Source organism: Ursus arctos, unplaced genomic scaffold (assembly GCF_023065955.2).
Source record: "Ursus arctos isolate Adak ecotype North America unplaced genomic scaffold, UrsArc2.0 scaffold_23, whole genome shotgun sequence".
In the NCBI taxonomy this organism is placed as follows: domain Eukaryota; kingdom Metazoa; phylum Chordata; class Mammalia; order Carnivora; family Ursidae; genus Ursus; species Ursus arctos.
Window position 1 is genome coordinate 47,009,321 of NW_026622908.1, and position 16,597 is coordinate 47,025,917.

The 16,597-nt window shown below is 65.7% G+C and overlaps 1 long non-coding RNA gene across 1 annotated transcript; it reads left to right on the top strand.

Annotated features, from left to right (window-relative positions):
- Positions 1-1,956: 1,956 nt before the first annotated feature.
- LOC113243958 (uncharacterized) lies at positions 1,957-4,653 on the top strand. Its single transcript, XR_003312258.4, has 5 exons — positions 1,957-3,358; positions 3,456-3,585; positions 3,666-3,783; positions 3,859-3,987; positions 4,073-4,653. It is a non-coding gene; the product is annotated as an uncharacterized LOC113243958 (long non-coding RNA).
- Positions 4,654-16,597: the final 11,944 nt, after the last annotated feature.

The window sequence follows — 16,597 nt, forward strand, 5'->3', positions numbered from 1 at the left end:
TCGGCGGCCCGGGTCCGCTCAGCCCTGATTCCGCAGCCACAGCGGTCCCCGAGGGTCATGGTGAGACAGGGTGCTCGACCGAGCCACCGCATCTGAGTCACCCCCGCCCGCGTGGTTGAAGCTGGGGAGACGAGAGGGAATACTTGGGGGTGGTGGGGGATCCCCATGCCGAGATACCGCGGTGTCGGCTTCAGAGGGAGACCCTTTCCGCAGGCGCCTCCGGCAGCATGGGGTCCCAGGCGCTGCCTTGCCGGGCGCAGGTGGATTTCGGGTTTCTCCCCCTTGCAATGGGTGCCAACCCCCAGCCTATTGCACTCCCTGAATGGCGCCGAGTTCGCTTGTGGGTGTCGGAGACAGCGGTGGCCGCGAGGTGGCGGCACCGACTCACTCATTACTGCCCAAAGTAAGGCTGGGGTCCGCCCGCACAGCGGCCCGGGTCCGCTCAGCCCTGATTCCGCAGCCGCAGCGGTCCCCGAGGGTCATGGCGAGACGGGGTGCTCGACCGAGCCACCGCATCTGAGTCACCCCCGCCCGCGTGGTTGAAGCTGGGGAGACGAGAGGGAATACTTGGGGGTGGTGGGGGATCCCCATGCCGAGATACCGTGGTGTCGGCTTCAGAGGGAGACCCTTCCTGCAGGCGCCTCCGGCAGCGCAGGGTCCCGGGCACGGCATTGCTGGGCGCGGGAGGATTTTGGGGCCTCTTGCTGTGCCTTGAGCCAAGCCCGAGTCCCACTGCACACCCCAAATGGCGCCGAATTGGTCGTGGTGTATATACGCAGTGGCCGCGAGGTGGCAGCGCATACTCACGTCTCCGCCCAGGGGCCACCGCGGCTGGGGTCTGCTTAAGGTGAAATGCGGCGGTCTGCGCCATCCTAACCTAGGAGTCCACTGAGGGCAAAGTCTTGGTTTTTCCCACAGTAAATCTGGGGGTTCGCCCCTGAGAAAGACTGGGGTATCGGGTGGTGGGCGGTGCCTGGCACTCTACGGTGGGCTCCAAGAAGCAGAGAATCTGCCAGCGGACCTCTCTCGGGTGCCGTGACTTCAGCTCCCTTGCCTACACAGGCTCTGCCCACGGTGCCAACACCCTAGACTCGGTGGGCGAACCCTGTGCATCGCAGGGCCCCGATACCCCCCAGTAAGGCCGAGGTGGTCACCCCAGGCACGGATTGGCCAAGGGTAGGGCTTGGGTCTTTGTTCGGTTCCTGAACCCATAGCGCCCCAGGCGGGCGGGCGCGCAGGGCACTTGTCACCAGAGCGCGCCTGTGAGCCCTGGAAACTAGCGGGTGCGCCTTGTCCGGGTGATGGGAACTTGGCGGTCAGGGGACCTGGAGCAGCTGCACTGCAGTGGGAAGTCTGCCCTGTGGAGCCGCTCTCCCCTCAACAGCCACTGTTGACTAGACGGTGCTGGAGCCGGGATCCGCCAGGCACCCTGACACACCGAGACCCCTGGGTGCTTCCTGTGGCCCAAAATGAGGCCTCATCCCCCACCGTCACCCCCATGTAACTGCTCCCTGTGGACTCCCGGGGCCCTAGGGTGAGTGTGGGGTCTCAGCCATGGTGGTGGCAGAGGGGGACCCTGAGCCCCATGCAAGCCGCCGGAGCCTGCAGCCAGAACCCCCACCGGGAGCAGAGTGCACTGGCCGCGCATGGGCTGGATAGGGAGCAGTGTGCACGGTCTGCCCTGAGGGGACCCGGCTGCTCCGACCCGAGGGGAGGGGGACATTTGGGGACAATGCCAGGCCCTGTCTACGGGATGCCAATGCAGGGGTGTGGAGAATGCCGTCTTTGGAGAATTCTGGGACGGGTGAGGAACGTGCGCTGGACCGGTCTGGGGAGGAGGTGGGCCTTGCGGTGGCCCCGAACACGGTCCCCACTCTGATTGGCTGGCAGGACAGGGGCGGGAATTCTGGGCGGGGCTACCCCAGTTAGAAAAAGCCCGGGCTAGGGCCAGAGAGCAGGGTGCGGGAGGGGGTGGTGGGTGGGGTGGGATGGGGGGCTTCGGGGGAAACTGGGGAAGCGGGGGAGCCGAGGGGTAACCAGGGAAGCGTGGGGTACTGGGGGCAACCAGGGGAAGATGGGGACAGGGTGTAGGGAAGCTTGAGTGGGCCAAGGATCACCTTGGAAATCTGGAGTCTGGCGGGAGTGGCCGAGAGTTGAGGGGCTGGCTTGGGCAGGGCTGGTGGGCACCTGGTGGGAGTGTGGCGTGGGGTCCCAGGTGTCTTGGAGTCTGGGTGACATTGGCATGGTGTGCGGTGGGCCCAAGCCGGGGGTGTAGAGAGAAGAGGGGGGAGCCAGACATTCATCCCGGTCAGTTTTGGTTTCAGGTCGTGGCGGCTGTGGACAAGGGGAGCTGGAGAGGGGCTTGCCCAGGACCTGGGGCAGTTGGGCTGTAGCTGGCAGCCGTGGGTAAGTGAGGACAGCGGTCTGTCGGCCAGGTGAGTCCCCTCCCCTCCCTGGGTCTTGCTTCGCTGGCCTTCTGCAAGGAAGAGGTTCCAGGGAGCAAGGAGCAGCGAGGAGAAGCGGCTGACCTCCCAGCAGAGCGGCAGGACGAAGGAGGGCGGTCAGGACAGGTGACATCGTCTCAGGGGGAGCTGAGACTGTGTAGGCTGGGGGGCCGTGTGCCCTTCCCAGGTGGAATGAGCATTTCAAGAGAGCGGGCGGGACATGAGGCAGGGCTGCCAGCGAGGGAGGTGACAGGTGGCTGAGGGGGTCCAGCTTGTGGGGGGCCCCAGGCCTGGGTTGGACAGGAGGAGGTGGGACTCAGGAGGCAGCAGGGTCCCCAGCCGTCACTACATCTCACCCACCGAAATTCATTTAGTAGAAGGTACAGGAGCGGCTCCAGCACAGACCTCCCAAGGCCCGTGTCGGAGCCTCGAGGGCTGGAGAGCGGGAAAGAAGGAGCAGTGCGCGGGGCGACCCGCAGCAAGACGTCACCTGGAGGGCGCGGCGGCCACAGGTACGGGCTCCAGAGAGATTTCTGCAGCAAGGAGGCTGCTGCGGGCCCGGCCTGCGGACCACCGTTCCCACGTGGCACTGCAGCCCAGGCGCAGGTGTGGAGAGGGCCCACGGCGTACCTGGTGACACTGTATGCCCTCGCCGCTCAGCCCCTGGGTCTGGTGTGACGGACAGGATAGCACCCAGGGGAGTCAAGGGCACCGGCGAGGCCGGACTAGGTGAGGAGGTTGGGGCGGAGTGAATGAGAGCTCTGGTGAGGGGTCGGGGCGCAGGCAGGGGTGAAGAGCAGGAGCCTGGCGGCGAGCCAGGGGAGGCACTGGCGTCCAGAGCCTGAGGCCAAGGTGGGCCTCCGGGCAACAACGGAGCAGGGATCGGTGCCTCCGGGTTCGGAGTGGAGACGCGGGTGAGTGACCAGCCTGCTGGAGGCGTGCCTGACACCCCTGCCCCCAGCTCTCTGTGCCCACTCAAGCCCTTCAACCACCTTCTCCATTGGCCCACAGCCAGGTCTCCAGGACGGGTGACGGACGTGCCTGCCGGCCACCGGAGGCCAGGCGCGAGGCTGCGCTCAGAGGGCTACGACATGGTCCGGTGTGACGGTGAGGATGGGCGTGACGCCGTCCGGCCTTCCTGGTAAGTGCAGCTATGAGACATGACCCCTTCAGGCCAACTGTCCCGCAGAGCCTCACTCATGAGCACTCTTCCTTCCACAGAACATTCTAGGCTGGCACCACGAGGGGTCAGAACACCTACAGGTCTCGTTGCTTTGCGTTCCTGAAAGAGTCAACACACTGCTGCTCTCTGGACCTCTAGAACCCTCCAAATGACAAGGTGAGGCGTCCCCCGGCCACCCGCGGGGAGCGGGCTGGGCCCAGGAGCCGGGCGCTGAGTCTCTCCCGCCCGCAGAAATGGTGCTACCCAGCTCATGCCTGGGCCTTGGAACCGGGACTTCTTCAAGTCCTTCTAGCTCTGACTCAAGAATATGCTGCATCCTGACGCCACTACACTTCTCGACTCAGGAATGGACTCCGGAAGGTGAGCGCGGCACCCTCGTTCCGGAAGCTTCCCCAGCTGCCCTGCCTGGCCCCCACTTATGCGTCTTGTCGCTCACTCTCTACAGGTGAAGCTAAAGGAACGAGATCCGCCTGACAGCACCACTGTCAGAAATGAGCAGCCCCCGCGGCCACCGTCACCCCCCGCCTGGCAACTTCATCTCCGTGGCCACCCTGCCGTGGCCAGGCGACCACCGGCCGCCACGCCCCCAAGCCCCTCACCCTTCTCCTCTTCTTCCTTTTCTCTGTTCTCTCATTTCCTTTCTTTGCTTTCCTTTCTGCTCGGGACGCTCGAAGCCGCCGTGACTCTGTCTCCCCGTCCCTCCTGAACTCAATTTGCACTAAGTCGTCTGCACTGGTTCGGAGTTGCGGGCCTGGACTCGAGTCCCCAAGCGAGCGTGCAAGCAAACTGCTGAGTGTGTCTGGCCTCTGCGGCCCGCCCGCGCCCGGCACCCGCCTGCCACCCACCTCTGGGGGTGCCCGGGTGCAGCCGAATGTGTGAGGCCCAGCCCCCCTTGCCTAGTCCGGGAGCTCCTAACAGCGAGCAGACCTTGAAGCAATTCCACGCAGAGCCCTCGCTCCGTGCCCCTCCCCCCAGGGCTTCACAGAAGCCTTGGACTATCAATAAACACAGTTACAGCAACTCGTCTCAGGGACTCTGGGGTCCGAGCTCTTTGCCTGGGGTGGGGCGCGCCTCGGGCTGGGGGGCGCACGGGATGGGGGACGTGAAAAAGACATATGGGAACGGCGTGGGGGAGCACCAAGCATGGGAAGGGCGAAAGGTGGGGAGGGGCACGGGGACAGAGGGGAGTCACAGGGCGGGGAGGGGCACAGGGAGGAGGTGAGGTGAGGCACACAGAAGGGGAGGGGGCATGGGGCTGCACATAAGTCAGGAAGCCTATGGCCTAGGGCCCAGGAGGAATCTCGGGGGTGGGGGTGGGGGTGGGGTGGATGAGGAGGGGTGGGCAGAGAAGGGCATACGACCTGTGGGGTGGGGTGACAGAGGGAGGGACACATGGGGTGAGGCCCAGGGAGGGGTCTGTGGGGCCAGGGCCCCTTCAGGGAGGGGTGGGGTGGTGGGGGTGGCCAAGGGAGTTCTCAGCAATGGGAGAGAAGCCAGGCAGCACGGAGGCTCCCTCAGCTCCGTCCTGCTGCACTAAGTGGTTCAGGGTCTCCCTGAGCCCCCACGCCAGACCCCTGGTCTAGGGGATCTGTTTGCAGAATCATGCTAGGGGAGTGGGCTTGCCATGCGGGAGGGCCGTGCAGCCCAGGCCACTCTCTTCCACAGAGTTCCGCTGCCCCAGGGAGTGGGGGGCAAGGAGGTTGAGGCAGCAGAGAAGGGGAGAGGGGGAGGGGACGTAGGTGAAGGACAAGTGAGGGGACATGTCCTGCTGGTGTCTGGTCTGGGGTTTGTGCCGGGCTTGCCAGTGCGGCCCCCAGGAGCTTGTGGTTGTGGTCCCCATCGGAGACAGAGCTGGGGCGGGGACCCCAGGCTGATGGCCCTCAGCCTCTGGTGGTGCAGACGCTGGGAGCGCGAGGCAGTAGCTTTGGGAAATGAGGCTGGGGTCCCTAGCCCCTTCCCTGACCAGCTGACAAAGACCAGATGGCGAAGGGCCGAGAACCCCACCTCTGCGCCGGGCCTTTCCTGGGCCGCCCTGACTCTGGGCCCACAGCGCCAAGCCGCCCCCACAAGCTCCCCGCCACAGACTCCCCCTGCCCTCCGGTGTCTGGAACCACCGCCCCCCCACCAGACTGGCACTGGGGACCAAGAGTGGGGCCCTCGGGACTTCTGCTGCCACACCGGGCGGGTGGACGCCGGGAAGCAAGGTGGACGGCAGGCCTTGCGTGGGGCCCGCTGGGTCTCCCAAGCACCTCCATCATCACCCGGAGGCGCCCGGAGCTATGGGCTGCTGCTGCGTCCCTCTCCAGGCCCCCTGGCCCGGGAGATGAAGGAGCCCGTCCCTGAGGTGTTGAGTGAGGTCTGTAAATGGCCATTATTATAAACGCCCATCTCTGCTGCAGCTCCATTCACCTGGGCCAGCTTCCTGGGGTGGTGGGGGGGACAGTGGTGTGGCCATGCAGGTGGCTGCAGCCGCCCTGGGGTTGGGAGAAGGCAGAGGGATACCCTGGGGACCACGGGAATCGTGGGCCCCAGGAAAGGGTGGGCCATTGTTTGAGCCCCCAAAGTCAGTGCGGCCAATGCCTGGGTATTGTGGTCTTCTGTCACCCCTGCGTGAGTCACAACCACACTTCCACCCTGACCTGGGGCCCAGAGGCCTACTTGGGAACGGAGTGCATCTGGTCTGGAATGCGGGAGGGTGGGGACGCCCCTTTCCACACCCACCTGGGGGAGAATGCCTGGGGCCCCTAGTGCTGGGACCTGCCTCTGCCCCCCAGGGCTGCCCACGTCTGTGCCCCCTTGTCCCCTCTGAAGGCACAGGGCTGGGGTCACCCTGGGCCTGCCCTTCATTTTCTCTGCTCTGGGGCTGGCTCCGGGCCTGCACGACCAGGAGGGAACAGCATGCGGGGAGGGCCCTGGGGCCGGAGAGTGCAGGAGAGGTGAGAGGCAGCCTGTCCTCTGTCCCCGTGGGCTGGCCCAAAGCAGCTGGGGCAGGAGCCCCAGGCCAAGGCTCTGCAAACAGGTCGTGAGCCCCCGCCTTGCTCAGGGACTGGGAAAACAGAGGTGGCAGCCCCCGCCCTGACGAGCCCCTCCATGGAGCAGGGACAGCCAGGTTGGAATGTGTTTACCTTTGGCCCAACCCGATTTCCTGCTTTTTAGAGAAGGGGCTCCAGAGGCTGTCAGACAGGCTCCTGGCGCCCCCACCACCCAGAGGCGCTTTCAAAATGCCCCTGCACTGAGTTAAGTGTCTCCAGCAAACAGGGGCTTGGATTTCACTCCCCCCTTCCCCACACGGGCTCTGTGGGGGTGGGGGCCCAGCAAAGGTGCGGGGGAGGTCTGGGGAAGACTGAGCCCAGGGCTTTGGCCGGCCCTCCACCCCAACCCCGCTAGAGGCCCTCAGGAAACGAAACTGGGGGAGGGGGTCTTCAACCTGGACTCTCCCCCAGTGGAGCAAATCATCCAGCTTCCAGGGAACACTACTCAGTAAGAGGGTGTCCCTGCAGACCCCCCATCCCCGTGTCCACAGGCACATGTCCGTGTGTCTGTACGTCTCCCGTGGCCCACGTGGCCCTGCATGCGTGGGCTCAGGCAGCCAGCTGCATGCTCCTGGGCTGTGTGTGTCCACAGCCCTGTGGCTGTAAGGGAGCCTCTGCCTGGGGCGCTGAAGGCATGGGTGGGGGCCCTGTCCTCTTTGGGGCCCTCTGTGGGGTCTGCTGGATTTTGTGTGGCCCAGCCTCATGTGGGGGCCGGTGTCCCTGGAGGGTGGACATCTGAGCCCTGCTGTGTGTGTGTCCTGTGCCTCTGTGAAGCTTGTGTCTCCGCACGGGTTTAATGACCCAAGAGCCCACTTTCAGGCAGGGATTACGGACAGCTGGGGGCGGGGTGGAGTCAAGACACTTGTCATACCACTGAATGGGGGCAGAAAAAATTCTAACAATACAAAGGAAATTAACTCTTGAACAGGCCTAACATGACATTTGGGGTCTCACTACAATACACCCTGGGAAGTCTAAAAGAAAAAAAAAACACAGGGGTTGGGCCCCTTGCTCCCACCCCAGGCTCTAGGGAAGACAAATGGTTTCCCTCTTCCCAGAGCGGAGGGGCAGGGGGCCCTGGCCGGAGGCCCCGCGTGGCCCTCACCACCAAGGGGGCCAGGAGGCTCAGCCACTGGTCGTGGCGGGGACCCAATCCGAAGGGTGTCCTGCCCGCTCTCTGCCAAGCTCCCGTTACCAGGGTCTGTGGGTGCGTATACCCCGAGAAGCCCCAGAGAGCCAAGCAGAGATGCTGTGACCCGCAAGAGGGGGATGGAAAGTTCTGGAAGGAGCGTGGCCAGCGTGGCCTCCCCCAAGGCTGTGGTCTCCACACTAGGCCGCCCCCACCTCTCCATCTCTCCCTCGCGGACTCTTTCCCTCCCTTCCCTGCATCTCTCCCCAGCCTGCACCTGGTGACGCGACTGGCCCTTTTCCAGGGGTAAGGGGACCCCGCAGGGGCCCCTTCCTGGAAGCCCACCTGCAGGCCGGCTTGCTGGGAAGGGGCCTGCTCCTCGGCGGCCCCCAGCGCCCGAGCCACTTCCTGGAAGCGGTCACTGTGGATATTCTGCTCCTTGTCAGCACTGCCTGAAGAACCACACTGAGTCCCTTGTCCCCCTGGGGCCCGTGCTCCAGCACCGAACACCGGGCCAGGCACAGGCGGACAGCCAGGTCCTCGGGGGGCGGTGCGGGCCTGGGGCTGGACCAGTAAGCAGACATGGGTGCCAAGTGCAGGGGGGCCCCGTCCCTGCTTCTGCCCAGAGCTCGCACACACTAGCACGTGCCAAGGCCCCACGGATGCCTGTCCCGCGGGGCCGGGAGGCGGCCGTGGGTGCAGAGCTGAGAAGGTGTGGGGGCACGGTGCAGACCCCCAGGGGTCCCACACTTTGCAGAAACCCATCTGCTGGGGTGGAGGGCTTGGCAGGAGGGCCTGAGTTGCTGGTGCCTGATGGGAAGGATGTGGGGGGTGGGGGCAAGAAGCCTGACAAAGCATTTGCCTTGAGCCTCCTAGGAAGATAGGCCCCGAGGGGTTTGGGGGGGGGGTGACGGGTGGGCAGCAGTGTTGGGAGCGGGGTGGAGGAGGGGAAGGACTCTGTGGTCAGGGATGGGCGGGATAAGAACAGACAGTCAGAGGCCTGGGGCAAATGGCTACCGGGCCTGATGGAGCCCTGACATAGGGGCGCCCAGCCCAGGCCCCAGGTGAGGTGTGCACTGGAGGATCTCAGGTAGGGCTGTAGGCAGGGCTGGGGGCACAGATGCTCCCCGGAGTGGGCCCCCGTCTGGCCTTGGAGAGCCAGGATCACCAGGGGCCATGGAGGACAGAGGTATAGCTCTGGGGCTTAGGGGGGATGGGGGACAGGACCGTGGGGACCGCACGTCTGGGGGAGAGCACAGCCCAGGCACGATGCCTCCTCCCAGCCCTGCCCTCCCCTCCTGGCCCCTGCCTTTCACGTGCAGGCAGTGGGTTGGGTGGGACGTGCAGGAGACGGGGCCCAGGGGGAGAGCAGAGGCCCCTTGGGTTTATTCAGGTGGCTTTCAGCTCACACCCCGTGCGTGGCGGGGCCCACAGCACGAAGAGAAGCACACACAGAGCTCCCAACAGTGACATCACCCCTGTGTCAACAGTGTCCTTCGGGGTTTATGAAGCAGGACGGACCTGCTCGGCCTCCGCCCCGCGCCCCGCGCACCACCCCCGGCCCACACACTAGCCCACTGTTCTGGGGTCTGGGGCTGGAGGCCGTGCAATGGCGTCCTGGCACAGCCTGCTCCTCCATCCACCCCCAAGCCCCCCACATCCCTACCAGAAAGCATGTGGGGCCATGGGCCTGGCCTGTACCTCCTGGTCCCTCGGGGAGAGGCCTGGAGGCCCTGGGGCACAGGCCCGTGGCTTGGCCGTGGGGTGGAGGGCACAGCACAGTCTCTGGGATGGGTCTCAGGCTGAGCGCTGTGGAGGGGACACCAGTGGGTCCCTCCAAACATGGGCCAGCCCCCCAAGACCTCAGAAAAGCCAGAGGGGCTTCCCTTCCTGACCCCAGGCTCTGGCTGACTACCATCCTGGGACCATAGGCCACTGGTCAGAGGGTGGACGGCAAGACCACCATGGTGACCCCTGCCCACCTAGCCCAATGGCACCCCTGGGAGCAGGGACATTCCCGCCAGGTCTCCTGGGGCCTCCTCCCGAGTTGGCCTGCCCCCTGAAGCCAGAACCCCACCAGCCCCCATCTCCAGGAGGGTGCTAGGGGGCCTGGGACACAGCCAAGGCAGGATGCAACCCCACATCCTTGCTCCCCACAAGTGCTACGCGTGATGGGGACGTAGGAGGGGTCTCTCTCCGCAGAGGGACCCCCGTGTCCAGCAGGCCAGAGAGAGCCTGGTGAGGCCGGGAGGCTGGAGGCCTGGGGCTGGGGACAGGCAGGACTTCGGGGTGGACAGCATGGGCTCCCCCACCCGCAACAGGGCCAGCTGGGGAACACGCTCCCTGCCACACCTCCACATGGCCCGCCGGTGGGGTGGAAGGGGTTCTTCTTTTCAGTTACTGTCCTTCCCTGGATCACAGACCCTTTCCAAGAGATTTCTGGGGCCCAGACTGGATGAGTCGGCTTAGAACAGCAAAGGAGGCCTGGCAGGGGGGTCTGCCGGCAGGAGGCGACCCCAGGGTGGCATGGCAATCGTCAGGGTGCTCTGGAGACCTTGGGTCCCTGTGCGCTGGAGGCTGGGGAGAGCGGGAGGGAGGGAAGGGGAGAAGGGGGAGGGGTCCGCTGCCCTTTGGCCTGTTTTTCGTTGCTAGCTTCCTGTTCATCGAGCTCTGTCACTGAGGAAGGGGGGTGACGAAGGAGGATCCCACCGCTCTGGGCCTCCCTGCCCTTGGCTGCCTGTGTCCTCCCCCCTCCCACAGCCCTCTGGGGGCTGACCCCTTGCCCAGCCCCCGGACCCCAGCCTCTGCCTGTCTCTTCAGCCAATCCGCGGGCCCCCACGGGTGGTCCCACCCGTCAGAGCTGCTGCAGGTCAGCCCCAGCCCCCTGGGGCAGTGAACTTGCCCTCCTGGGGCCACAGGCCTGGAGCCTCCAGTCCCCGTTGCCCCCCACCCGAGGGTGAATGACCTCACCCTAGGACGTGGGGCAGAGGGCATGTGTGCCAAGAGTGGCCCCCAAGGGACACGTGGCTGTTTGCAGGTCGGGAGGTGGCAGAGATAAAGCCGCTGTTTTCCCAGTGGGCACAGAGCCAGGGGGGGCGAGGGGCGGCCCAGGGTCAAGGTCAGACCCGCTGCCTCAGGGTCCCCTACCAGGCCGTTTGTCCGCCCCCCCATCCCCTCGGCATGGAGTTCCGGGAGGAAGGGTGGGGGACAGTTGCGAGCCAGGCCCCCCGGTGCTCGGCAGCCCCTCTGGGACTGTGTGGTGGGCGGACAGACCCAGCAGCCCCCCTTCCTGAGAGGGTCCCGGAGTATTAGCCTCCCACATGTGGGATCCCGTCATGAGACAACCTCATTAAGGCCAAATTTCATGGGTCCTGTGATTTGGGTGGGCATGGCCCCTGCCAAAGGGGCTGGCAGCTGAAGACAGTTCACGGATGTCAGTGACAGGCGGAAAGAGGGTGGCAGGCAAGGGAGGGAGCCTGGAACAATAGGATTAAGGGCTTACATTATATGCATGTCACGGGCAAACGCTTGTGGGGAGAAGGGTGGGGGGGCTGAGGGGGCTGGGTGGGAAGGGAAGGACATCTGGACGGGATCCGGAGGAAATGGGACTTCAGACGTCCCACGCCTGCCCACCCCGGGCCACCGTGGGCATGGTGGGGGCGGCCCGAGGGGCCCCCAGACTTCCTGTTCTGAGCTGGGTGCTGGGCCCGCCAAGCTGCTGGATACCACGTTCAGCCCTGCTGGGGTCTTCCCTGGGGTCGAGTAGGAAGAGGCTGGCTGGAGGGCCACAGGCCACCCAGCCCAGCGCAATCCCCCGGGTCAGGACGGGCCCCAGACCTCCCCGCTCCCCCACCATCCTTCATGGAGCTGTCACCCAAGAACGTGCTCCAGACGCTCACTCCTTCTGGCGTAGGCCCCACGCAGGCTCCAGGCTTCCCCCGGCCCTGACTTCCCCTGTGCACACCCTCGGTCCGTCTGCACACACTGGCCAGCGGTCCCCAATTCCTGCTGCCCCCACCACCCTGCTGTGCCCTCCTTTCTAGCCCGGCTCTGTTGCCGGGCACATAAGGAGGCACGCAGGCATGTCTGCGTCTGTTGTGACTTTTCCCAAAGACCCAGGTTGGCTCCGGGAGCCTCCTTGGCCACCCCGGCTGTGCTCACAGGGCATGTAGGAAAGGGTGCCCCCAGATCCAGCCAGCCAGCGCTCTGCGGGCTCTGCCCTGCTCAGGGGAAGGCGGCCAATCCGTCACGGCCAACAGCAAATGGCCCATCACTTCCAAGGTGGCAGAGGGTCTCCACGGATGGCCAGGGTTCCCATGACTCTGGGGGCAGGCGTGCATCTTGAGAGGACTTGTAAGCCCTGCCTCCCCCACCCCCCGGGGTCAAGCCACAGGGAGCAGTGGGGAGGGGCTGCACGGCTGCTTCCCCGAGAACCCTGCACGCAGAGAAAACAGAGAGGGGGTTGAAGGAAGGACAGACCTTCGGGGCTGCGTGGAAAGTCCTGGGCAGAGTGATTCCTCTGGAAAGACCTTCCAGCCGACCCTCGGCCCCGTGGGCCCAGCCCCTGGGAGACAGAGGCTGCCCACCTGCAGGCCAGTCTGGGTGCTGGTGCTTCCCTCTGCCCCTTGGCCCCGCGCCCCTGCCGTCCACCACACACATATTCCCCCTGTTTTATTGGAACGTCGAGCCACCTACCGTCTGGGGAAGAGAGGGGACAGCCAGACCCCGGGGGGAGCGGCCATTTGGCCCAGCGTGAGTCCTCTATACCGCCTGGCTCTGGTCATTCCAGACTGGGGGTGCCCCAGGAGGTGCTGCCGGGTGACCCTGGGCCTGAAGGGGCGTGAGCGGGGCGCTCTGGCCTCCAGCTGCCAGGAGGCCCATGTGTTGTGACCTTGGGGTCCCCTCTAGGCAAGGAGGACTCAGAGAGACACCTCTCTAATAAAAGAGATGTCCTGGTGACACCCATGGTCCCCTCAGCCACCAGTTTGCTCAGGGGCTCTGGGCACCTCGCCCAGATGGGCCTTCCTCCTCGGGACGACCCACGAGGGAGGAAGCGGACGACGGTCCTGCAGCAGAGAGGTGGGGGGCATCCCCGAGTCACCGTGGGCGTGCATGGGCCCCCCAGGGCCCGGGTGCAGGTCCCGGCTCAGACCCTACATGGCGACTGCCCCCTGCCTTCCTCTGTGTGTGCTTGTGTGTTGCGGGGGTGACTAGAGGCCCCCCCAAGGCCGAACAGCCCACCCTCCAGGGGGGTCGTGCACCAGCGAGAAGACAGCCCTGGAGTGTGAGGGTCAGACTATGGGGCAGGAGGAACTTTCTGGAAGGTGAAAGCCTTCCCCCGCTGAACCTGCAGAGGAGGGCCGTCCTCTCTGTCTACGCCCACCCCCCAGCCCAGGCAGAGAGGGGCCTCCTGTGTGGGCTCTGGGATGCACCCCCGGGGCAAAGTCCCGGGACACTGACCTCCGAGCTCAAACAAGCTGGTGGGGCTGGGTCCCCCTGGGGGCCTGGGGGTCAGGGTCAGCACACAGCAAGTGGGGAAAAGGGCACTGTGCCTGCCCCTGGGGGGAGCAGGTGGCCTCTCACCGGCCTCACCGACTTCAAGTCAAGTCCTCCAAGCCGTGTTCAGCCTGAGGGTCACCTTGGTTGGGGGTGGGGGCTCCTCCTGCTGCCTGCCCACCCCCAGCGCAGGCCTGTCTTTACAGTATGGGGGTGCAGATGTTGGGCATGGGGACAGGGGTCGGGGGTCCCGTCGACACATCCAGGAAGAGCCTTGCTCTCTGAGGGTGACCTGGCCCTTGAGGGCCTTCCAGGGACAGGGTGAGCAGGGGATGCTCGTGGAAGCCTGCCATCCCTTCCTTCTCGGCCGGGGGTTGGGGGGGGAACTCGTTCCCCGATTCCCATCCCCTGTGCAGGGGTGGGGGTGTCCTGCTGAGCCTTGGGCGAGGGGACAGGCAGAGGCAGGCACAGAGTCCAACGTACCCCGCCTCCAAGTGGCTCGGGGGCTACGGAATCCACCATAAAGCACGCTGCCCTGGGCACCTTCCCGGGTCGAGTCTGGCAGCAGGGGGGCGGGGGTGTGCCTCCAAGCCAGCCAGGCCTGGCCGGGGAAGAGCAGGGGCGTGTGGACCCGGTAGGGCAACGTCATCCCTGATTCTAGACGCTTCTCAGGGCTCTGTGGGAGCTAGAAGCCTCAGGTTCTGCAGCTGCCTGGGAGCAGGGGTCCGTGGTCAGGTGGCCCCACAGTGGCCATGGGAGGCCCAGGCGCAGGGGACCCCTGGGAAGGGTGCAGCTGGGCTTTGTTCCAAGAGGAGAAAGGGCCCTGTTGCCTCAGCAGAGGCTGTAGGGGGCTGCCAGGGCCTGAGGCTACAAGAGGCCCTAGGATGCCCCAGAGCCTGCCAGTTCCAGAGCCCCCAGCCTGGGCCGGGGAGGGTGGGGCCCCTCATCCCCTTTCCTGCAAAGCAAAGAGCAGAGGTGGAAGGAGGAGGGGCCTTGGCCCCCCAGAGCCCCAGGCATGTAGGAACAATACCAGGGAGAGGTCAGGCCGGGAGCCCCTAGACACCCCCAGACATCCACGGGGATGAGACCTAGCTGGAACTGGTACTGCCCTGGGGACAGGGCCACCTGCGGGAGGAAGGCCGCCTCCCAGGCCCGCTAGCTGGCCAGGCTGCGGTTTTCCACGACCTGGGGTGGCAACAGGGCTACCCAGCCTCCAGAGTCTCCGGCCCCGTGGCTGTGGTGCATCCCGCTGGGGAGGTCAGAGGCTGCTCTGGCTGGAAGCCCCCCGGCCACCTGGACTCCCAGGCGCTGCCTGCCCGCTGCTCCCTGGGGATCCAGGGCCAGCAGAAAAGTGCCGGCGACAGTGTTTATTTTCAAATGACATTTTTTAAGAAAAACAGCCTCCCCCAAATGCTTGACCCTGAGTCTGGAATGTGGAGCTGCAAGCAGCTGTCCCCTCCCCAGACCCTTCACAGCTCCCTGGTTGTGGGCAGGGGGCCGGGGCGGGGGGAACCTGGGAGACACTGGCCCTACGTGGTCAGGACGTGCGTCCTGGATCTGGGCTCTGTTCCTGGTCTTGCTGTGTCCCCAGCAGGACGCTAACACCCCCCCCCCCGGCAGCCCCAGCAGGGACGGCTTGTCTTGGCCAGCTGGACCGGTCACCCCTGCCTTAGAGTTCTTGGACATTTGCTCCCGTGTGGCTCCCACATGGCAGCCCCATGCTTCTGCTCCCACTATGCTCCCAGCCTGGGTCCACCTCGGCCTGTGGTCTGCCCGCTGCTTTCTCTGCCCTCCTCTGAGCCCCCACCCCCAGGAAACCCTCCAGGGATCTCAGCCGGTCGGCTCCTGGGGGGCAGCCGCCCACAGGGAGGGTCCACGCCTTCCTGCCCACAGGCAGGGGCTGGATCAGTAGGTCCCCCTAGGGGGTCACTGGGGGAGCACCCCACTGCTTTCCAGCGCCTGTCCCCTGCCACGTGCCTGCCCTTACTCCTCTCTGTGGGACCCCCTACCCACAGCTTGGTGGCTGGTCAGCAGGCTGCCTGGGTGGCAGGAAGTCAGGGGGCAAGCTGAGGCTGGTCCTGGCTTGTCCTGCCCCTGCGGTGTCCCTGTCCCTGCTCTTCCCGGAGGAGGTCCTCCCGCGCCCACTGCCAGAAGACGTGCAGCGACACCCACCCTGGCCCTCTCCCTGGCCTGTTGGCCCCCTCGCTGCCCACGCACCTGGTGCCAGAGGGCCTCCCCTTCCCCCTCGGAGGGGACAGGCCCGGGGTCCCTGGCAGCCACCGCGAGGGGAGGAGGCGCCACCGCTCTGCCCCTGAAACCCCGGGGCTTCCTGTTTCGCAGCCCACAAAACACTAAAGGCCGGCAGGTCCTGGGACATCAAAGGCCCCGGGAAGCTCGTTGTATTGAATTAAGTGTAAAGGAGGCAGAGGCATGTGGCTTCCATTCCCCACAATGACGCCTGCGCTGGGAGGGCTCCCGAGACCCGGGGCCGGAAGGGAGCCGGCCCCCACCTCTGCCCCCGCCCCCAGGGGACAGCAGGAAGCCCAGGTAGGGGCGTAAAGAAGCCCCTCCAAGTGGACCCCATTTTGGTCCCCCCCCAAGAGAGCAGACCAAGGGCCAGCACACCCCAGGCCCCTCTGCCGGCTGGGCCCAGTGCCCTCGGGGGCCCGGATGGCGCCCAGCCACGTTGAAGGGCACCCAGTCCCCCACAACACATCTACAGACAAGGAACCTGGAGCCCCAGCTTTCTGGGCCTTCGGCCCCTAGAGGGTCCTATGAGGTGGCGGATGGGGTGGGGGGTGAAGGCGGCCGCACAGACCCTGCTGCCCACCCCCTCCCAGGCTGGGGGGAAAGAGCTGCTCGGAGGTGGGAGTGCCGGGGCCGGGGGTTGCCACAGTCTGCAGGCCCCGCTGAGGGGCTCCGGAGGGAGGGAAGCATGGTGTGGGGGAGTGGGCCTGGGGCCCCGGGTGGGGGCGGAGAGGGAGGAGGCCCCGAAGTCAATGACCCAGGGGATTATCTTCTTGGGTCTCTGCACACAGTGTCTCGTCTGCAAAGCTGGCTGAGCAAACGCCAGGAGCCAAGGGTCGGGGAGATTCGATTGGCGGCCCCCCCCACGGCCCCCTGTCTTCCCATGTTGGCCAAGGCCTGTTTTCCCGGTCAAAATCCAACGCCCCATTTGCCCCCTTTAGGACTTAATGTTCCGGGGGGCCCAGTGGTTCCAGCACCACGTCCACACCCCCCTGGGCACCCCAGCCCAGCCAATGACCACTCCATGCTTTCCTGGAGACCGCTCCCCTCCCCGTCCCCGTGGGAC